At 47.1% G+C, this 20,662-nt stretch overlaps 1 protein-coding gene across 1 annotated transcript in view; it reads left to right on the forward strand.

The window, feature by feature from the left end:
- Positions 1–13,502: 13,502 nt before the first annotated feature.
- The window catches only part of STK17B (serine/threonine kinase 17b), a 45,144-nt gene continuing 37,984 nt past the window's right edge, over positions 13,503–20,662 (forward strand). The window contains exon 1 of the mRNA XM_048486737.1: positions 13,503–13,613. The gene's annotated coding sequence lies outside the window, so the exon portion shown is untranslated. The remainder of the gene's footprint in view (positions 13,614–20,662) is intronic.

Consider the following 20,662-nt stretch of genomic DNA (forward strand, 5'->3'; position numbering starts at 1 on the left):
GTCTATTGTCCGTGAAATCCAGATGGGCTTACCGCCACACCCAGTGTAAGGAATTCCATAGAAGCAGAAATAAAAGGCTCTTTGGTGAAAAAGACCGTTTATTCAGACATCTTAGAAAGCTCAAGTACACGCAGTGGCAGGAATTGCCGTGCTGCTCTCAGGCATCCACCTGCAACATCCAGGCAGCGCACCCAGCGGGACCATCAAAGAAGTGCGCTGTTGAGAGAAGCCTGGGATGCTCTTGGCAGCTGAGGGCGGCAACCGGAGACGCTGCACTGTCGCCGCCCTCTCAGTGGGAAGTACCCGAGGACCCTCTTGCTTGATAGCCTTGAGGGTTTAAAGTGGGGAAAGGCCCACAATTCAAACTGTCCAATGGTGGTTCCTGCATGTCTTCCAAACAGGAGATCTTTGGGTGCTGGCCACGAATTTGATTTGTAAATCAAGAAGTGCGTCCTTATCAAAAAGAGTCGGCTGTGCGTTGGTCTAAGCGGTGGTAAAGCCGAACCTAAAGCACGTGGCAGAGGTGGCACTCAGAGCCCTCTCTGTGAACGCGCTGATATCCTAGGCTGGCCTGGACAGCTGGGCTCAATTATTAGCATTAAACCTGAAGACCTAGTCTTGGGGAAGTAGTGTAGACTAGCCCTGTTAAGTGTGAAACCCCACTGCTTTTTCATGTGAAGAATTCGTAATCCTTTACCTGGGAGTAAGCTCAGTTGCTGTTAGGCGGCTGCCCTTCTCATCAACACCACTGAAACCTTTACACTCAGCTGTCTCCTATCAGGTGGCTGCGCCTGTCAGGGATGCCCTAAGGCTCCCGCTTCCCATGCTGTAACAAAGAAAAGTTCAAACTGTCCAATGGTAGTTCCTGCACGTCTCCCAACGGCTGGGAGACCTTTGGGTGCTGGCTGCAGATTTGATTTGTAATTCCAAAGAGGGTCGTTGTCCTTATCAAAGAGTCGGCCGGGCGTTGGTCTGAGCTGCATTCCAGAGCCAACTTCCTTGTCCCTTAATATCGGACCTTAACTGGCTATTGCTTTTACTATCAGACACAAATTTCAAAAATAACATTTCTAACTTAAACATTAGGGAAACCTTAAAGGATAACACATGTACTTATACTTATAGGCAAGACTTTACAAATACTTATTGGCGTGGCTTTCTTAAATCTAACAATAACTAAACCTTAAGCTAACTGAAGAACCTAACTAATACTAACATCCTAAGCTGCAGGCACATCCTAAATTCAACTTAAAAGGGGCATCTATTTCATCCTAAAATGACACAAACGTAAGGGAATCCATATAGCATTGGCACAATCACACATATACATTCTTTGTGAACCTTATGAAGGCTTCTGAACCACACAAGTCTCCGCATCCGGGCATGGAGCCAGTGTAGCCAGGTAACCTGTCTTCAAGAAAATATTTCTTTATTTTCTTGTGGCGGTATCAATTTCTTTCAGAGCACCATGTGCCTTCAGTCTGAACTGCCCAAGGAATTATAAAGGAGCTCGGGCAAAAATAGTGGGAGTCATTGTGATTTGATAGTATAATTTAGATTACTCATCTGTTATTCTTGGACTGGGGCTAGATTTGAAATAACTGGCGGCAACAGGTGATAATTCCGCATGTTTAAAAAGTTGTATTCTCTTTCCCACTGTCTGGTTTGTATCAGAGAGGGGCCTTGAGGCACAAAAAGCTGAGACTTGAATTACGCTGGCTGGCCAACTGTCTGGAGGCCTGTGGATACAAATCTCTAAAATAAAATAAAGAGGAGCAGCGGCAGAATTAAAGTCTAGCAGATTGTCAGCCATTCAGAATCACCCAAGAGTGTGAGAAATCTTCTTGTTTACTCACGTAAATTACACAACGGTAAAGACAACGCAGGATAATTATGGAAGGAGACTCAGAGATAAATTTGATGTGGTCATTTTCTCACATTGGATTCAGGTTCTAGGAGGTGGTGGTGCTGGAGCAGCGAAGCCCTTTGCTCATCATTAGGGTGGCCTTTTGCCCCCTATAGGTGGCCAAACCTCCACCGGCTGACCCTGTCTCCTGCCGGTGCTGAACTGAGCAGAAGGGGGGAAGCGGGTGCGGGGCTGATGACGTTTTGGGATGTGGTGATGTCACTTCCACCTAGAATTCGCCACACTGCCTGACACTGAAATCCTGGGGCATCACATGATGTGAGATGTCACTTCCAGCCTCCAAGCCGGAACACCCCCTCCACACCCTGGCCACGCCCCTGCTACGCTACTGATTATGCTTCACTATTGAATAGGGTTGCCAGCCCAGGTTGGGAAACTCATGGAAATTTTGTTACCGCCCAGGAAAATAGCCAAAATATTTTCCTGAGTCAAGTTACCAGACTACACTGGCTCCAGGTCAGGACACAGAGACCTGTGTGGTTCAGAAGCCTCCATAAGGCTTGCAACAGATGTATATATGTGATTGTGCCAATTTTATATGGTTTCCCTCTTGCCTTTGCCCCTTTTAGGATATAATGAAAGCCCTTTAGTGCTGAATTTACTATTTGCCCATTGTCTAGGTTTATATTTTAGCTAGGTTTTCCAATCGATTTAAGGTTTTGTTATTGTTAATTTAGGATATTCTTGCCTATAAGTATATGTGCTTGTATTCTTTAAGGTTTTCTTTAATGTTTAAGTTTACAAATGTTATGTTTGATATGTGTGTCTGTTAGTAAAAGCAATAGCCTGTAGAAGCTGATATTAAGGGACAAGGAAGTTAACCTTGGAATCCAGCTTAGACCAACACCCAGCCGACTCCTTAGCAAAGGCAAAGACCCCTTTGGTTTTGCAAATCAAATCTGATGACGGCACCCAGATGTCCCAGCCGTTGGAAAACGTGTCGGGACCACCATTGGACAGTTTGAACTTTCTTTTGTTGTGGAACTGAGGCGCGGGAGCCTCAGGTCATAACTGAAGGAAATAGCCCATCTGATAACAGAAATAATTGGGTGCAGTTGCAGGCCCACCCAGTTCTATGAATGGACCTTCTCCGCTCTCCTTTCAGCACCATTGTGAAGTCTCGCGGGAAGACGCTTGACAGCGAGATTTCGTAATCCCATTCACAAAAGTTGTAACTGTATCTTTCTTTTGTATTGATGTTTCTTTATCGGTGTTCGGTATGGGACCTGCCCCCTTTACCTGCCCCTTTGCCCCCTTTGATGTATGTGTATAAAAGTTCTTGCGCTTGGTTACAAGAGTACAATTCTCCTGCCTGAGCTGTCACCACCACTTCTGAATAAAATACTTTGCTTTGAAGAACACCGGCTTCCTGCACTTCACTACGTTGCTTGAGCTGAAATCACTTATTGTTACCTGAGCAGCAGCGGTAACAATTTGGGGGTGGAGCCTGGGGAGAACAGGGACCTCAGTGGGGTACAGTGCCAGAGAGCCCACCCCCTCCCCCAAAGCGTCCATTTTCTCTAGGAGAGCTGTTTTCTATAGTCTAAAGATGAGCTATAATTTCAGGTCCCATCTGGAGACTGGCATCTTTACTATTGAAGCACATGAACACGAAGCATTTCATTGCTTTCAGCTTCCCTTGTGCAATGGAATAAATGCAAATCTGTAAGCAGATGGGATGGAAGGTGAGGTTTAACTTTGCAATCTGCCTAGAAAGAAAGCCGAGAACCCGCCTCTCATCTATGCATAAACAAGGCACATTCAGCCCCGTGTATGCACTCTCATCAATGGAGGAAAAGATAGGGGTTTCAGGTGTGCTGAATGAGAGTTTTTCAGCTCTCTCTTTTTTAGAGCAGCAGATTTTTTTCCCTCCCTTACTCCTCTATCAAATATGAAATATGACAAACCACTTTTGAAATGGGGATTACAGGTGGCTTACAGTGAAGTCGTTACGGACGAAGCAATGAAGAGACGAGACGCAGCGATATCAGGATCCGGTGGAGAGAAGCCAGTGGCGATCTAGCGTGATCCGTGGATCTGGCTAATCTGCCGAAATATCCCTGGCAACTTTTATTAAGGCAGCTTGGGAAAAGGAGATGGAAGATGTGGTTGCACAATTTATGACTCCATTGGGGCTGGGCAGACGTATGGGAGGAAACGCTCCTGTCTGGGCCTAATCCACACCTGGGCTCGGGTAATCCCTTTGTCTGGGGCATCTTGTGACCCGTGAGTCAGAGGGGTCTTGTGATGGGTGTGCGTGTGCACCCAGAAGGGGACAGGTGGTGCAGGCATTCCTGTGCACTTTATGAGACTCTGCTTGGTCGCTGGCGCACCCCTACATTACAAGGTTTCTTTTTGAAAATGTGGTCCAGAGCCCCATAATGCGCACGGAATTATTGGCACAGTTCTTTCGATCCAGGCCAGATAGGTTGAATCCTGCACACAATTTCCATTTGAGCTGCCCCCTTGCAGAAGACTTCAGACTCCCCTTCGGACTGTTCCTGGTAGGGTTGCCAGCTATGGGTTGAGAAATACCTAGAGATTTTGAGGATGGAACCTGAAGAGGAAGGGGTCTGGGGTGGGGGGTGGGGACTTCAATGGAGTACAATGTCACAGAGTCCACCTTCTAAAGTGGCCATTTTCTCCCGGTGAACTGATCTCTGTCGCCTGGAGATCAATTGCGAAGGCTGGATACAGGGGCGTAACGCCCACGGGAACATGGGGTGTCACATGTCCCCGGGGCGCACACCATCATCATGTGGGTGGGGTGCCTGGCGCCGGCTGGCTCCTTGTGCCCAGCCTCTCCTGCAGTGCGGGGCCCGGCTCCAGGCAGTAGACCTGTGCACTGTTGCTGGCTCCTTGGCCCCGCTGCCGGCTCCGGGTGGTTGACCTGGGCACCGACATCAACCTGGCACTCCTCCGTGAGATCGGCAGATGGCTCGATCTCTCCCCCCCCCCCCGTATCTAGGGAAAATGGAGGCAGGAAACTCAGATTTTTGCCCCAGGCTCCATTTTTCCTAGATATGCCTCTGGCTGGAGATCTCCAATTACCACCTGGAGGTTGGAAGCTCTAGTTCCTGGGGAACCCCCATCCTTAAAGAGCTGCAGTGAAATTCTTGGGAGGGGTAAAGGAAGCCAGGTTTCTTGCTCCTTCTAATCGGGAATGGAAGTTTTCCCACCCTCTGGTGGATCCGGGCCAATAAATCTGGGCGGGGTCGGTGGTGGGGGGAAGTGCTTCTGAGATTTGGTCAGGCAGGGGTAGCCATTCAAATCAGGGCTACCAAATATCTACTGAACCACAATAACATTGCTACAGGGCTGTCTTTGACTTGGCAAAAATCCAGTTGTGCAGTAAACTATTATATACATAACATTAAATGGAACATAAGATACCTTATAACAGTGGTGGCGAACCTATGGCACGGGTGCCAGAGGTGGCACTCAAAGCCCTCTCTGTGGGCACGCGCAAACAGAGCCCCCCCCCCCCCCCACACACATCTAGGCTGGTCTGGGCTGCTAGGCTCAATTATTAGCATTAAACCTAAGACCTAGTTTTGGGGAAGCAGTATAGGTAACCCTGTTAAGCGCTGTTAAACCCCACTGATTTTCATGTGAAGAACTAAAGTGCGATCCTTTACCTGGGAGTAAGCTCGGTTGCTGGCAATGGGGCTTGCTTCTGAGTAAGCCTTCCTAGGGTCGTGATTCACCCGTTGGAAGAGTTGCACAGCTGCTTCAAAGCAAAGCCACCGACTACCACCAAGCTTACTCCTGAGTAACGCACGCCTCGGAGCCAACCGTTTTTTCTAAACGAAAACGTCAGTATTCAGGTTAAATTGCCGTGTTGGCACTTTGTGATAAATAAGTGGGTTTTGGGTTGCAGTTTGGGCACTCGGTCTCGAAAAGGTTCGCCATCACTGCCTTATAACCTTTGTCCTTGTTTATGCTATAACCTTTGTCCTTATTTATTTCTCTGCTTTATATCCCACTCTCCCCCATCAAGATGGGCTCAAAGCAGCTCACGATAATTAGTTCCACACAGTAAATATTTTCCTACAATTTCCCTCAGCTTATGACTCTCCTGCCTCCATTTTCCTCGGGGCCCATTTTCCATTGGCTTGGGCTGTATTTTTCTATAAGGTACTATAATGCTGCATAAATAAATGCTAAACATTATACTAATATTCCCCCAGCTCTCTGCTACTTGAGTATGTTTGTTTATACGGCTTTCAGAACCCAGCTATGTGGAACACTTCTGGCTCCAAAAAGGATCTGCGAGGAGCCATAATAAGCCCGAGGGACCCGCAGCGGCCGCCATTCAGTTTCTGGCCCTGTGGCTGATCATTCTGCAAAACTTTCAGCCATCTTTACATTTTCATCCTGTGTAACATCTGGTATGCTAGGAATGGTGTTTTCTTTTCCGACCAAGCCAAGTGCGCTCCGGATTCCTAATCTGGTGAGCCTTCGATGTGCGTGGAGAGCTTCTGCTTTTGTTTGGCAGAATGACATGAAATTAGAATGAAGCAGGTGTATAGGAAATGTATAACTCCGTGGGAGGATCTCACTAAAGATTCCAGACAGCGATACGGGGACAAGTGGCTCATCTGCCATCATGAAAACTAGGTGGAAAGTCACAGGAGATCGAATGACTGTATAAAACATAACTGTCATTACTGCATGCACGTCACAGAAAGAGTATTGTGTTTGTGTGGTGTTGCTTTTTTTAAAAAACAGAAGGCAGATTGCCATATTCCCAAGAGCATGTTTTATGCAACATACAGCAGGATCACTCAGCCTGACTTCCTGGGAATGTTTATTCTTAGGCATTTATTTAATGCACGGGGTGAGCTTGGAGCTGCACGCAACTCACGGGGAGGGGGGGGGGGGCTCTGAGAACATCACTTAATGCAGATTAGTTGAAATTAAAAGGAAATAATTGCAGCTGACATGTGGTTGGTTAAAAAGCCAAACAGTTGAAGTGAAACTTAATCCCAACAAAATGGTGGTGCTACTGGATGCCAGCCTCCAGTTGGGCCCTGGAGAACCCCCAGAATTACAGCTCATCTCCAGACTATAGAGCCGTGGTGGCGAACCTTTGGCACTCCAGATGTTATGGACTACACCACCAGCCCTGCCAGTATACATTGAGTTAATCCTTGAGACCAGATAGGATTCATCTGGTCAGGCCTTCTTCCTGAAAGCATGGGCTGCACTGGCTGTGTGCTTCTAGAACTGAATTCCTGGCCAGCGCTTGGCAGGGCTTTACGGGAATTTGGTAGGGTCCTATGAACATCTTGGAGTGCAGTTCACCACTCTGCTATAGAGGTAAGTTTCCTTTGAGAAAATGGCTACTTTGGGCAATGGTGGGATTCAAATAATTTAACAACAACCAGTTCCGGTGGTGGGAATTCAAATAGTTTAACAACCGGTGGTTTACAAGCACCATTTTAACAACCAAAGTGGTGCAAAAAGTGGTGCCAAAGTGGTGCAAACCTGCTGAATCCCACCACTGGTTATGGGGCTATGTACTCCACTGAGGTTCCTTCCCTCCCCAGGTTCTATTCCCAGATCTCCCACCCAGAGCTGGGAACCGTATCCCCACCATCCCCCGCGGATGGCCGGGGGGACCTGGCAGCTCTGATGAGGGTTGGCCTCCAGGGGTTCAGACCAGGGTTTCTCCAGATGTTCATGAGCAATAAGTCCCATCAGCCCCTGCCAGCATGGCCAATTGGCTGATGGGAATTGTAGTCCATGGACATCTGGAGAACCGCAGGTTGCAGACCCCTGGGCTAGACTGTTTGGCATGGTACCCCTGCTGAGGTGCTAGTCCTCTCTAGGCCCCATCCCCAAATCTCCTGGAGTTTCCCAGCCTGGAGCTGGCAACTTTGCCCATGCATCCCTCATGCATCCCTCTCAGGTCCCTCACTAGTATCCTGGTGGGGGGGCTGGGAAACCCGATGGAGGGGACTCCATGGCATTGAGGATCCTGCCCTCCCCAGGTTCCATCCCCAGATCTACAAGAGTTTCCCAACTCGGAGCTGGCAACTTTACCCTCCCATCCTCTGTTGGGAGGTGGGAGGGTAGGGTGGCCCAGATTGGGGGGGAGGGGGGGTCTGACGCAGCACATGGGCTATCTCCTGTTCTGGATGGGGTTGCACGTTTCCTAGGGAATGGATTTGTAGCTTGTGGGGTGATCTCGGGCCTTCTGTTGGATGCACTGGTGGCCAACAGTGCCTTTCACCAGCATTGGCTGATGAGCTAGTTGTAGCCCTTCCTACTTGCAGAGCAGATTGCTCAAGGAATTGAGCCAGTAGCCACAGATTCATGGTAGCACTGGGGAAGATGATAGGGTTGCCAGCTCCAAATTGGGAAATACCTGGAGATTTTTTTTGGGGGGGGGGGTGGGCTGAGGAGGGCAGAGTTTGGAGAGGGAAGGGAACATAAGAACAAGCCATCTGGATCAGACCAGAGTCCATCTAGTCCAGCTCTCTGCTACTCGCAGTGGCCCACCAGGTGCCATTGGGAGCTCACATGCAGGATGTGAAAGCAATGGCCTTCTGCGGCTGTTGCTCCCTTGGTGCACCTGGTCTGTTAAGGCATTTGCAATCTCAGATCAAAGAGGATCAAGATTGGTAGCCATAGATCGACTTCTCCTCCATAAATCTGTCCAAGCCCCTTTTAAAGCTATCCAGGTTAGTGGCCATCACCACCTCCTGTGGCAGCATATTCCAAACACCAATCACACAGTGTGTGAAGAAGTGTTTCCTTTATTAGTCCTAATTCTTCACCTGGAACCCAATGGGGCATAACACTGTACAGTCCACCTCCTGAAGGGGCCGTTTTATCAAGGTGAATTGATCTCTGCTGCCTGAAAATCAGTTGTAATTGTGGGAGGTCTCTACCCCCTGGAGGCTGGCAACCCTATGGGTTGCATATGGGTACATACTGTGGCGGGTGGGAGGAATGATTACCACCACACCATGGTGTTATTTCCAGCACAACTCAGAAGCGCTGGCATCGTACTAGGTGACATGCTGGTGCTTCTGAGTCACACTGGAACTGATGTCATTTTGTGGAAGCAATTGTTGCCCCACCCTAATTTGGCTGGCCTGCTTCTATCCACTGACCCATTGAACATACCGTAGGTGAGCAGCAGCTAGAACTTGGGAATTTGCTTGCTATACGTGGGCACCTGGGAAGCCTAATTAGTGGTCAAGACACAGTGTGGGCACGCTTCCAGAACATATTTACTCTTGCACCCTTCCTCCTGAATACAAACATCACAAGTCACTCTCTTGTCTTTCTTTCAAAGCCCATCCTATATTCATGATATATAGTAGGGAGCATTCTTATATCTCCAGATAGTTATGGACTAAGACAGCCCCTGCCAACATGGTCAACTGGCCATGCTGGCAGGGGCTGAAGGAATTGTAGTCCATAACATCTGAGTGCCAAAGGTTCGGCCACCAATGGATATACAGTTTTCCTTCATGTACTTGAAACACTGTTTTTCTTCCCACACACATATCTATCTCTATAAAAGGCTAGATGTAGTAGCAACAACTCACAGTTTGAGTTGAAATTCTGGTGGGTTTTCCGAGTTCAGGATCTTGTTCCTAACATTGCTTTCAGACTGGTATCTTTTCAGGTATCACAGAAAGAAGTGTTTATTGGAGACCTGTAGCTTCTGCATACACCTCTGAAGATGCCACACACATGGAGGAAACGCTAGGAACAAGATCCACCAGACCACGCAATTCTCACACAGCCCAGAAAAACCCACCACAATCAGTTGAATCCAGCTGTGAAAGCCTTTGACAACTCAGTTTACTAGAGCCTGTTGTATTTTGTCGCTTTCTTGCTAGAGTAAACATATTCAGATACTGTTGTTTAATACAATCGAACAAGCACCAAAACAAAGTTACTTCAGGAATGGGATGTGCTTCAAATTATACCCAGCCTGTTTCATAACACCAGTTTAGAAATTTGTGGAGAATGGAACTGGAACATGTGAAGAATGGAGTGTAGGGACAGGAGAGCAGTGAGAAGCACAAGAGGGGTGGGGTGCGGATGCCTTGTATTGAGCCATGGCGGGTGCATGGCATGCTCTGGGCATTCCAGGATGAGGGTGGTGGCGCTGTGGCAGGGGCAGGTGCAAGGTGTGCCCCCATGATTTCCCTCCCTGTCTCCGCAGGAGGGCCCCTTAGCAGGCACGTCACAGGGTCCACCTTCGAAAGCAGGCTTTTCCTCCGTGGAAACTGATCTGTGAGGTATGGAGATAACTTCCAATTCTGGGAGATCTACAGGCCTCACCTAGACGCTGGAAACATTAAGCCTAGGCCAGATCTCCCCTGCCTTCTATTTCCTCTCCTACCCTAACGACATCTTCCAGCTGGCTTTGTGGTTTATATCAACACCACCACAGCAGTGGCAAAGCCACCAGGGGACAGGGGGTGCGAGTGCACCGGCTATCCGGGATCTTGGTCACGGGGGAGTAGGGTCTTCACTCCCCCCCCCCCTCAAGATCTCCTTCATTTATATTTTAGGAATGGAACATCCTAGAGAAGAAGCCTGCCCACGCTATCTAGCCTGATGGGAACTATGATTTCCCAGCTGCCCTGGAAATGTAGTTCTCACAGGCTCCAGGCAGCAGGCAGGCTTCTTCTGCCTGCTCCTTTCCTGCAGTAAAAGCAAGGGAATGAAGTGCTACTGGGGCCGAGGGGTGCTGCTGCGGCAGAGGCACCAAGGAGGCCAGGGGGGGGGAAGCCAGAGTGTGCACTGGGCGCACTCTGGCCTAGCTACGCCTCTGCACCACAGATACATACAACCCAGGAAAGAGGGTGGCAGACGGGGGGAGGCACTCAACACGTTAGTCTTTGGAGTCCCACAAGGGGTAATCCTCTCCCCAATGCTCTTTGACATGTATATATGCCCGTTTGCCCTGCAAGTCAGGAGTTTGGGGTTGGGTTGTCACCAATATGTGGAAGACACCCAGCTGTATCTGTTAATACCCTGTTTCCCCTAATATAAGACATCCCCGAAAAATAAGACATAGTAGAGGTTTTGCTGAAGTGCGAAATATAAGGCATCCCCCGAAAGTAAGACATAGCAAAGTTTTTGTTTGGAAGCATGCCCGACGAACAGAACACAGAAAAATAAGACATCCCCTGAAAATAAGACATAGCGCATCTTTGGGAGCAAAAATTAATATAAGACACTGTCTTATATCCGGGAAACACGGTAGGCAACTGGTCAGATACCATCCTGGAAAATCTGGCTATGCGGTTTGAGGCTGTGGTAAAATGATTCAGGCAGAGCCATCTGAAATTGGACCCATTGAAGACTGAGGGCCTGTGGCTGGGGAGACAGGGACCATGGAGATCCCATATAACACTCGTGCTTTGCCAGCTGCACTGCTTTTGTATAGCGGAAAAAAATCCATGCCCTTCACCCTTTTATCTGCTACCCTAGAAATCTCCTGACTTTACATTGTAGATACATTACCTCCCATGGTGTATTTAATTTTAATTGGCCTTGGATCCCCCTCCCCCCTTTTTAATTAAGGGAATGAATAATCATCCATTTTTTTCCTGTCAGGTGCCGCCATCTCTGAGTAACTCTTTGGCTGTGCGCATGGTATGCTAATGAGCAGCACCTATGAGATTTTATGATTCGGGGGAATTGCTTTATGGTGTGTAAGTCTGCTGAGCAAAGCAGGCCAGGGCTGTTGTATAGTTTTTTTCTTCACATTTCCAAGACACCACAGCAGCTTGGGCCTTTGCTCCTGAGGTGGTTTTTAACCTGTAGTAATTATTCCCACCAGGATCACTGGAGACGTTAAATCTCCTCTGCACTGTTTTCTTCTCATTTGGCCCCTTAGTCATAATGTATCCCCTGACCTGTGTTCCCTTTTACTGGAACAGTCTTACAGGGTTCCCTTCTGGATGTTTTTGTGTATTCTTGTGCTACCTAAAGCAGCTCACCGTGAAACAATATGGTTCAGAAAGAGTAAAGGGTTAGGGACTGTAGACTGTACCACTGTGTATAGTTTATACCATCTCTTGCTGTAAGTGGGTTCCCATAATGTAGTTTTGGCTTATTTATCTAGAGAGAGAGGTCTTCTTTACATCCGAGGCCCTCCAGATAAATTACACCATGACCATACTCCCATCAGCCCCTGCCAGCATGGCTAAGGGCAGGGCTGATGGGAATTGCAGTTCATGGAACATCCGGGGCCATAGCTCTGAAGACCCGACGAACGTATCATGTTAATACTTATGCTCTGTTGATTGTATTGATTTGTGTGTGTGTATTAAGTGTTGTTGAGTCACTTCTGGCTCATTGTGACCCTATGAATTAATTACCTCATAGCATCCTTAACAGCCTCTGGTCTTACATGCTGCGACTTCCTTAATAGAGTCAATTCATCTTACGTTTGGTCTTACTTTCCTGTTGCCTTCCACTTTTCCAAGCAGCGAGTCTTGTCTTCTCATAATGTGACCAAAGTACGATAGCCTCAGTTTAGTCATTTTAGTTGATTGTGAGATGTGTGTGTGAGCCCTTTGGGGATGAGGCGGCCTATAAATAAATAAATAAATAAATAAATAAATAAATAAATAAATAAATAAATAGTGTCGCTTCTGGCTTCTGGCAACCCTGTGAATTAATGACCTCCAAAGCATCCTATCCTGAACAGCTCAGGGCTTTCAAACTCAGGGCTCTGCAACCACATAAACTCTTCTTTTGATTTTACTTCCTTTGTTTCCCCTGCTCGCTCTTTCCACTTTTTTCTTCCCAGCCGTTATTGTCTTTTCCAATGAGTCTTGTTTTCTTATCATGCGACCAAAGGTCGATAGCCTCAGTTCCCAGGCGGAGTTCAGGCTTGGTTTCATTCAGAAGAACCCAAGTGATTTTTCTTCTTTTGGTGGTCCCCAGGATCTGTAATTCATCCTGTGGTCAACTGTGGTTCCTCCAGATGGATTACAGCGTTCTCATCATGCCCTGCCAGCATCATGCTGGCAGGGGATGATGGGAACTGTAGTCCATAACATCTGGAGGGCCGCGAGTTTGACACCTATGGTTTTGGGGACTTCACCATCTGAAATAATATTGAGCATTATTCTATTCAATACTGAAATAATATTGAATTAAATATAAATAAGCCCCCTCAAAGCGCCTCCCCGCCCTTTCATTTCGCCTCAGCTTCTTAGCCCCGCCCCTTAGCCGCTTCCTTTCAATTTCTGGACAGCTTCGACAGCACACTTCTCTACTCTTCTCGCTGCCACTGCCCCCCTATCCCTTTTCTTCACGCCCGATTGGTTCACATTGCGTCAGGGCGAGCCCTCCTCCCTCTCCCTACCCCGTGCGCTGCATGCCTACAAGTGATTGGCTGGGAGTCTGTCACTTCTCGGGAGGCGGCCCCAGAGTCAAAGAGGGGAAGAGAAGCCGACGGGTGGGGGAGCCAGAGGAGGCGTGGCGTTTCTTCTCCCCGCCCCTCCGACCACGACTCCGCGCGGATTGGGCAAGTGGCTCTGTGGGGGCGGGGCCGAGGAGCCGGCGCTGCCACGGCCGCACCAACCGGCGTCGCGTTTTTTCAAACGGCTGCTGCGAGGGGAAAGCGAGAGCGGCGGTTTGGCCAGACGGAGGGCGGAGGGGAGCGCCGCCGCCGCCGTTTCGGTGCTGAGGCAGGGTGAGTGCCGGGGCGGGCGGAGGGAAAAGGAGTTCCTCCCCCACCTCTCCGGGAAAAAGGGGTGGGGCAAAGCGCCCCGTTGCTCAGCGTGGCCCACCTCACAGGGTGGTTGTGTGTGGCAGAGCTGGCGAGAGTCTGGAGTGGCGCCTCCTACTGGGGGGAGATCGGAGAGACGGATGGTAGCCCTGCTCAGCTGCTGCGGTTGGGAGTATTTGGGGAGGGGGATGCTGGGAAATCTACTTATGACCCCTCGTTATTACTTGATGACTCCTATCCTTATGGCCTCCTTCCCCTCTCACCTGTTATTACGCTGAGATTTTAGTAGCCTTTGGTTTAGATATAATAATTATCTTATTATTGAAATATCTTATGTTACTCTTTTCAGTCTGAGAACTATCATTAACACAGAGTTTCCTTTAGTTAGACTTAAAAACATCAGCACATAGGTGTCCAACTGGGCCCCTCCAGATGTTCATGCTCGCAGGGGCTGATGGGAATCGTAGTCCATGAACATCTGGAGGGTCCCGGTTGGACACCTTATGTGCTGATGTTTTTAAATTCTTAAACGAACTGTATTTGTGGTGGTTTATGAGATGAAAGGGTGGCATGGGATGATAATAAGATAATTATTATATATCAGCGGCTCCGAGCCACTTGCAGGAGGGTGAGAAAAAATCATGCTAGCTGAGCAAGAGAGCAGGCGTGCTTTTTAACTCAAGGCCCCGTGCTTCATGTGATCTCTGGCTTCTCCAATTGAATATGGTATTTGTTTAATTGTTTCAGTATCTTTTCACAGTAACAAAGTGCCATGCAGTGAAGGAAACATCCTGAGAACAGTGAGAGCACAGAACATGATAAAACAGGACAAATCACAACACCCACCGACTTCTGATTCACTCAGCTTATATTATACCCCATCACTTAATTAGACAGTCCAATGGTTAGATGAAATATGGCTTTGATCGTTTCTTTTTAATTCATTCATATCTTGCCTTTCTCCCCAATGGGGACTGAAAGCAGCTTTCATAGTGCCGTCTTTCATTTTATCCTCACAACAACCCTTTGAGGTAGCTAGGTTAAGCTGAAAGTGTGTGTCTGGCCCAGGGGTAGGGAACCTGCGGCTCTCCAGATGTTCAGGAACTACAATTCCCATCAGCCTCTGTCAGCATGGCCAATTGGCCATGCTGGTAGGGGCTGATGGGAATTGTAGTTCCTGAACATCTGGAGAGCCGCAGGTTCCCTACCCCTGGTCTGGCCCAAGGTCACCCAGCACGGTTCTCTGGCACAGTGCGGAATTTGAACCTGGGTGTCCTAGATCAGTGTCCTGTGTTGTAACTGGTACACTCCATTGGCTTTAAATCTGCATATCTTCTTTAAAGCGGCCCAAGAGCTGCACGTGTACCCCTCTTTTATAAGGGGAGACCTGGGCTTGGGAAGATTAGAATAGAGGGAAGAATAATGTACCCCACCCTGAACTCCTTGCAGGAGGGAGGGATCAAAAACGTCCTTAATAAATGTGTCAAGAATTAGCTTAGTTGCCAGACACTTTGAGTCTGGAGATTCACATGTTTTAGGTTGTGGCTTCGTTCTGTCTGTGCGTTCTGTTTGTGACCCTGAAGTGGCTGGTGTGGTGTGAGGTCTCTGGTGAAATATGGAAAGGCTAGAATCTGCATCAAGATGGGTTACTTGTTTAACTTGATATGTTATTTTCTTATGACCCCTAATTATTTGATGTGAGCCATTCTGATCGACTGCAGCCTTTACAGTCCCAATGTGGAAGATTTTCTGTGTATTACTTGTTGGCCGTCAAAGCATTATACCAGCCATGGTTGTCTTTTCCTCTGGAGTCACAAACTGCTCTTGAGAATGTAAATTGCAGCTATTTCTTGAAGGGAAAGGAAGGTTGGTTTGGGGATTTATGTTGTTGTTCTTAAATTATGTTTTTCATTATGACTGGTGAGCTATCTTGCACAATGAGGAATGGTGGGATATAAATATTTTAATACTCACATTTAATATTGCAGGCTTTCTTTTAAAGGTGTATGCTGATCTAGATACTGAGTGCTAGTGCAGCATTTATAACCTTAAGTCGTTTAAGAAATGCGTTCTAGTAATAATACAAGATTTGAAGGTTAGGGCACCATTATGCTTCTCACGATGTGGAGCGCCTTCTTGCACGTGTAGGTGAAAAGCTGCCTTATTTACTCGAAAGGAAGATGACATGTCTTCTAAAATTGCTACCTAAACAAAATGTTACTGAATATAACTAATTTGTGTGGCAGTGCAAGTTAAGTGCAAGGAGCAGCAGTGGCATAGGAGGTTAAGAGCTCGTGTATCTAATCTGGAGGAACCGGGTTTGATTCCCAGCTCTGCCGCCTGAGCTGTGGAGGCTTATCTGGGGAATTCAGATTAGCCTGTGCACTCCCACACACGCCAGCTGGGTGGACCTTTGGACCTCAGTCACAGCTTCTCGGAGCTCTCTCAGCCCCACCCACCTCACAGGGTGTTTGTTGTGAGGGGGGAAGGGCAAGGAGATTGTAAGCCCCTTTGAGTCTCCTGCAGGAGAGAAAGGGGGGATATAAATCCAAACTCTTCTTAACACCCCCCTTCCCCTGCTTGCTTTACGGCATCCATTGGTGAAATCTTCGGGAGCTTTCACACATGCTGAATAATTTACTGCCAAGTCCACTTCCATGCACTTTAGCAGTCATTTCGCACAGTAAAATCCAGCTTCAGAGTGTATTGAAAGTGGATTAAAAATGTATAATACGATATGTGTGAAAGCTAGTAAACACATTTATCAAGGATTTAGTGGGTTCCAGAGTCAATCCATTGCTTTCAAGCTACAACACGACCATAATGCATCCGGGTTTTGTTTTGATTACTTCTCGACCTTTTCTGAATCTTACCCATCTGGACATTTTTGCCCAGCCATCCGGGAGCTCAAGAGTGGGAGGCGTGGTTCTTCCTTCTTGTAATCTTAAACAATCCTGTGTGATAGGTGAATCGGAGAGAGAGTGGTTGGCTCTGGGCCAACTAGGGGAAGCAAGGTGCCATCTAGATTGTGCTCTTGGTTAAAGGAAACTGCTTGCAAAATAATGGTGTGCTCCTGCGCTCCTCCGCTCCGCGCAAAATCTGGCACAAGAGTCTTACCTTTGTTACTATTGAACTGAGCTCATATTTTTCATGTTTAGTGTTTATACGTATATTGTGTTATCGAGTTTATGGCTGTACTGCCCATGATTTGCAAAGGCAAACTCAGATTTGCCCTGGAGCCTCCTACAACCTTTGCTCTCAGACCATCCACTTTCTTCCTTCTGGGTTGACTGCAAGAGCACGTCAGTCCCTTTTTCACGTCCTGACTCATGACTTGGTTCACTCTTCCTCCTGCTGAAGCGAGGATTCCCTAGCCAAAAACGCTGTTGCATTCAGTGTAGGGAATGCCAGTGTAAATGCATATGAAGTGACTAATACAAACTGCTGTCCTATTATGTCATACTCCTGAGTAAATGGCTGGCTGTCATGTTTGTGTGTCACATGTCTCAAGAAAGATGTTGAACTCATGGCAAGAGAACAGCCCCTGGGGCATCCCATCTTCACTTTTTGTGACTTCTCCATCTGAGTCTTCTCTCTTCTCTCTTTCCTACTACTTCCCCATGTCATTCTTGCACAGCTCCCAAGAAGGTTGAGCTCTTCTGCAGGTTTTCATTTCTGTCTTTCTCTCTCCCTTGTGCGCTTTCTGTTCTTTCTTTTCTGGCATTCCATCAGTTTAAAAGCATTACAGACAACAAATCTGTAACAACAAAACTGCTTCACATTGTTTAGGGCCAATTCACATTGTTTAGGGCTAATTCGCATTGTTTGGATGTCTCAAAGCATGTAGGTCAAGTGAAAAAGAGGGTGAGTGTGCAAGAGAACAGATGCGTTTTTACTCAAGACCCTGTACTTCATGAGATCTCTGGCATCTCCAGTTAAATGTATTTGACTGATTATGCATTGAATGTTTATCTTGGGACTCTTCAGTGCGCAGTGGACTTGTAGTGGGGTCTCTTTGCATTTCTTTGTTTACACATGAGGAAGCACTCATAGCTGGCATGCAGTTTTTCTGCAGATAACTCTCCTGGACCTGGTTTCCTTAACTCTACCTATCAACTTATTCTTAAAGGCTCAGATCTCATTACACCTGGTAGTCAAAATTGCTGACTTAACCTTTAAACTGCACTTTTATCGATATTACTGTCCCCCCAAAAATAATCCACCTCTCAAATGAAAGACCCAAACAATTTCCTGGACCACATGCTGCCAAAGAGGGGGACATTGTTCTGTAGTTGATATTCTCTCCTGCCCTCCACTTGCTGTTGCTGCCAGAGGACAGAGAGGCTTGTTATTTCCAAGTACTCTCTGTTCTTATTATGCCAGTATCTCAATATATCAACATGAGAAGGTAGAGATCAGTGAGTTTTGACTAAGCCTGCATGAGCGAATTTCTTTTCTGTGACTTCTGTGAGCTGGCAAAATGGGAGAGGAGGGTGACGGTGAAGGCGTGTAGTACGAGAGAGTGGGAAGGGTGGAGCTAGGTAGGCTGGCCGTGGACGGAGGGAAGTGTCAGGGCAAAGCTGTGTTCACTGACAAATTCACTTATTCTGATGGCTGTAAGTGATCTCACTGGCTGCGGAGAGAATGAAAAGTTGAAGCGGGGCATGAGAAAATACATCCATATAAGGAATCTTGCTGTGACAGATGTTTGCCCTCACTGCACAACTGGCACATTGTGCATAATTGGCATTTGTTTAATTATTTCAATTGCTTTTCCAAAGTGTCGCACGGTGAAGAAAATATCCTCAGAACAATAAGAGCATAGAATATGACGGAACAGGAGAAACCACGGCATCCATGACTTCTGATTCACTCAGATTATACCACAGCATTTAATCAGACAGCCCAATGATGAGATGAAGTATGGCTTTGACAATTTCTTTTTAATTCATTCATACCTGTCCTTTCTCCCCAATGGGGACCTAAAGTCGCTTTCATAGTTCTCCTGCCCTTCGTTTTATCCTCACAACAACCCTGTGAGGTAACTCGGTTAAGCTGAGAGTGTGTGTCTGGCCAAAGGTCCCCTGGCAAGGTTCTCTGGCACAGTGGGGAATTTGAACCCATGTATCCCAGATCATAGTCCTGTATTCTAACTGGTTGGCTTTAGATCTGCAGATCTTCCTTAAAACTGCCCAAGAGCTACACCCTCTATTATAAGTGGAGACCTGGACTTTAGATCTGCAGATCTTCCTTAAAACTGCCCAAGAGCTACACCTTCTATTATAAGTGGAGACCTGGACTTTAGATCTGCAGATCTTCCTTAAAACTGCCCAAGAGCTACACCCTCTATTATAAGTGGAGACCTGGACTTTAGATCTGCAGATCTTCCTTAAAACTGCCCAAGAGCTACACCTTCTATTATAAGTGGAGACCTGGACTTGCGGGGACAATATTTCCTTTGTAAAGGCCCTGCTCCTAACAGCACAGGTACCATATCCTTGAATGAAGCCCCTCCCCCTCCCAAAGTTGTAGATTAAAAGGATCTTTAGTAGCACTGGGAAGACCTGTTTTGCTTAGAATAGTGGAGAATAATGTGTACCACCCTGAGCTCCTTGCAGGAGGAAGGAATCAAAATGCACTGAATAAATGTGTACAAGAAATGGCTTGGTTCCTGCCACACACTTTGGATCTGAATGTGACATCTTTGCAGGTGTGTAAATGACTGGAGGTTCACACATTTTAGGCAGCAACTTATTTCCGTCATTGTGTTCTTTTTTGACTGTGAAGTGACTGGTAAGGTGTGAAGTCTTTGGAGAAATCTGGAGGGACTGGAATTCAGCTCTGGATTGGCCACTTGTTTAACTTAATATATGTTATTATCTAATGATCCTCTAATTATTATATACTAGCAGTAAAGCCCATTGTGTGAAAAAATACAACGGACCCTAGTGAGTGGGGACCCACAATAAAATTGCCAAGAGAGGACATTACCCCACACCTTTTTTCTTCTGTACTTTCCCTTCTTCTCAGCCTCTCACAGATCCTGCCACCCCTTCTCTTACTCTTCCCTTTCTCCCTGCTACTCCAGCTCCCTCTTATTGTTTCCTAACTCAGCTCTCTCTTTCTGTCCCCCTACCCCAGCTCTTTTTTTAACTTTCTGCCTTGCTACCCAACTCTCTTTTTCTGCCCCGCTATCCCAACTGTCTTTCTGACCCATTACCCCAACTCTCTCTTTCTCTCTGCCCCCCAGCCCAATTCTGGTAACTTTCCCAGACTGCTTTGGGTGGGGGTGCTGAGGGATCTCCCCCCACAGCCCTGTTCTCACCACCTTGTGGGAGGTGTAGTCCAGTCTTTGCTTGGGAAACAGCACCCTCTGGACTACATCTCCCAGAGTCCTTTCCTTTAAGGATGGAGTTGTCAGAAACAGGGCTTGCCTTTCATATAGTAGGATGAGCCGTTCTGATTGACTGCTGACTTCACAGTTCCAAAGTAGAAGATTTTCTTTGTGTTGCTTGTTGGCCAGTAAAGCATAATACCAGTCTTGGTATTCATAAGGTTCTTGGTGCTTTCCAAAATGTGAATAGCTCAGTAGAGTAGAAGGCTTATTAGCGGGACATCTGCCAGGGCTGATAATTAGCATGTTTTCTCCCCCTCCCTTTTTATTTATTTATTCATTAATTCGCAACTGCCTCATAAATAACATTGGTTTGTAGTTCTTTACATTCTCAGGTGTCTTAAACAGAGATGCTTTCGTCTGTCTCGTTGTAAGGAACTATAGAACAAGAGGTTGGTAAAGGCATTGTGAGGGGCTATGCTCTGAAATTGTAGGTTCTTCTAGTTACCTCCAAACACAATTAATAGAACGTTGGACTTGTAAAAATGCCTCAGGTTGGGTTATAACATTCTTCCACATTAAGGCTTAATTTGAACCCTGGCTTAGTTATGAAATCTATTGATAAATAAAGGTGCGCCTCTGAGTGTATCCAGATTGTGCCCTTTTCTGCCCGTGAATA

Source organism: Sphaerodactylus townsendi, linkage group LG02 (genome assembly GCF_021028975.2).
Source record: "Sphaerodactylus townsendi isolate TG3544 linkage group LG02, MPM_Stown_v2.3, whole genome shotgun sequence".
Lineage (NCBI taxonomy): Eukaryota > Metazoa > Chordata > Lepidosauria > Squamata > Sphaerodactylidae > Sphaerodactylus > Sphaerodactylus townsendi.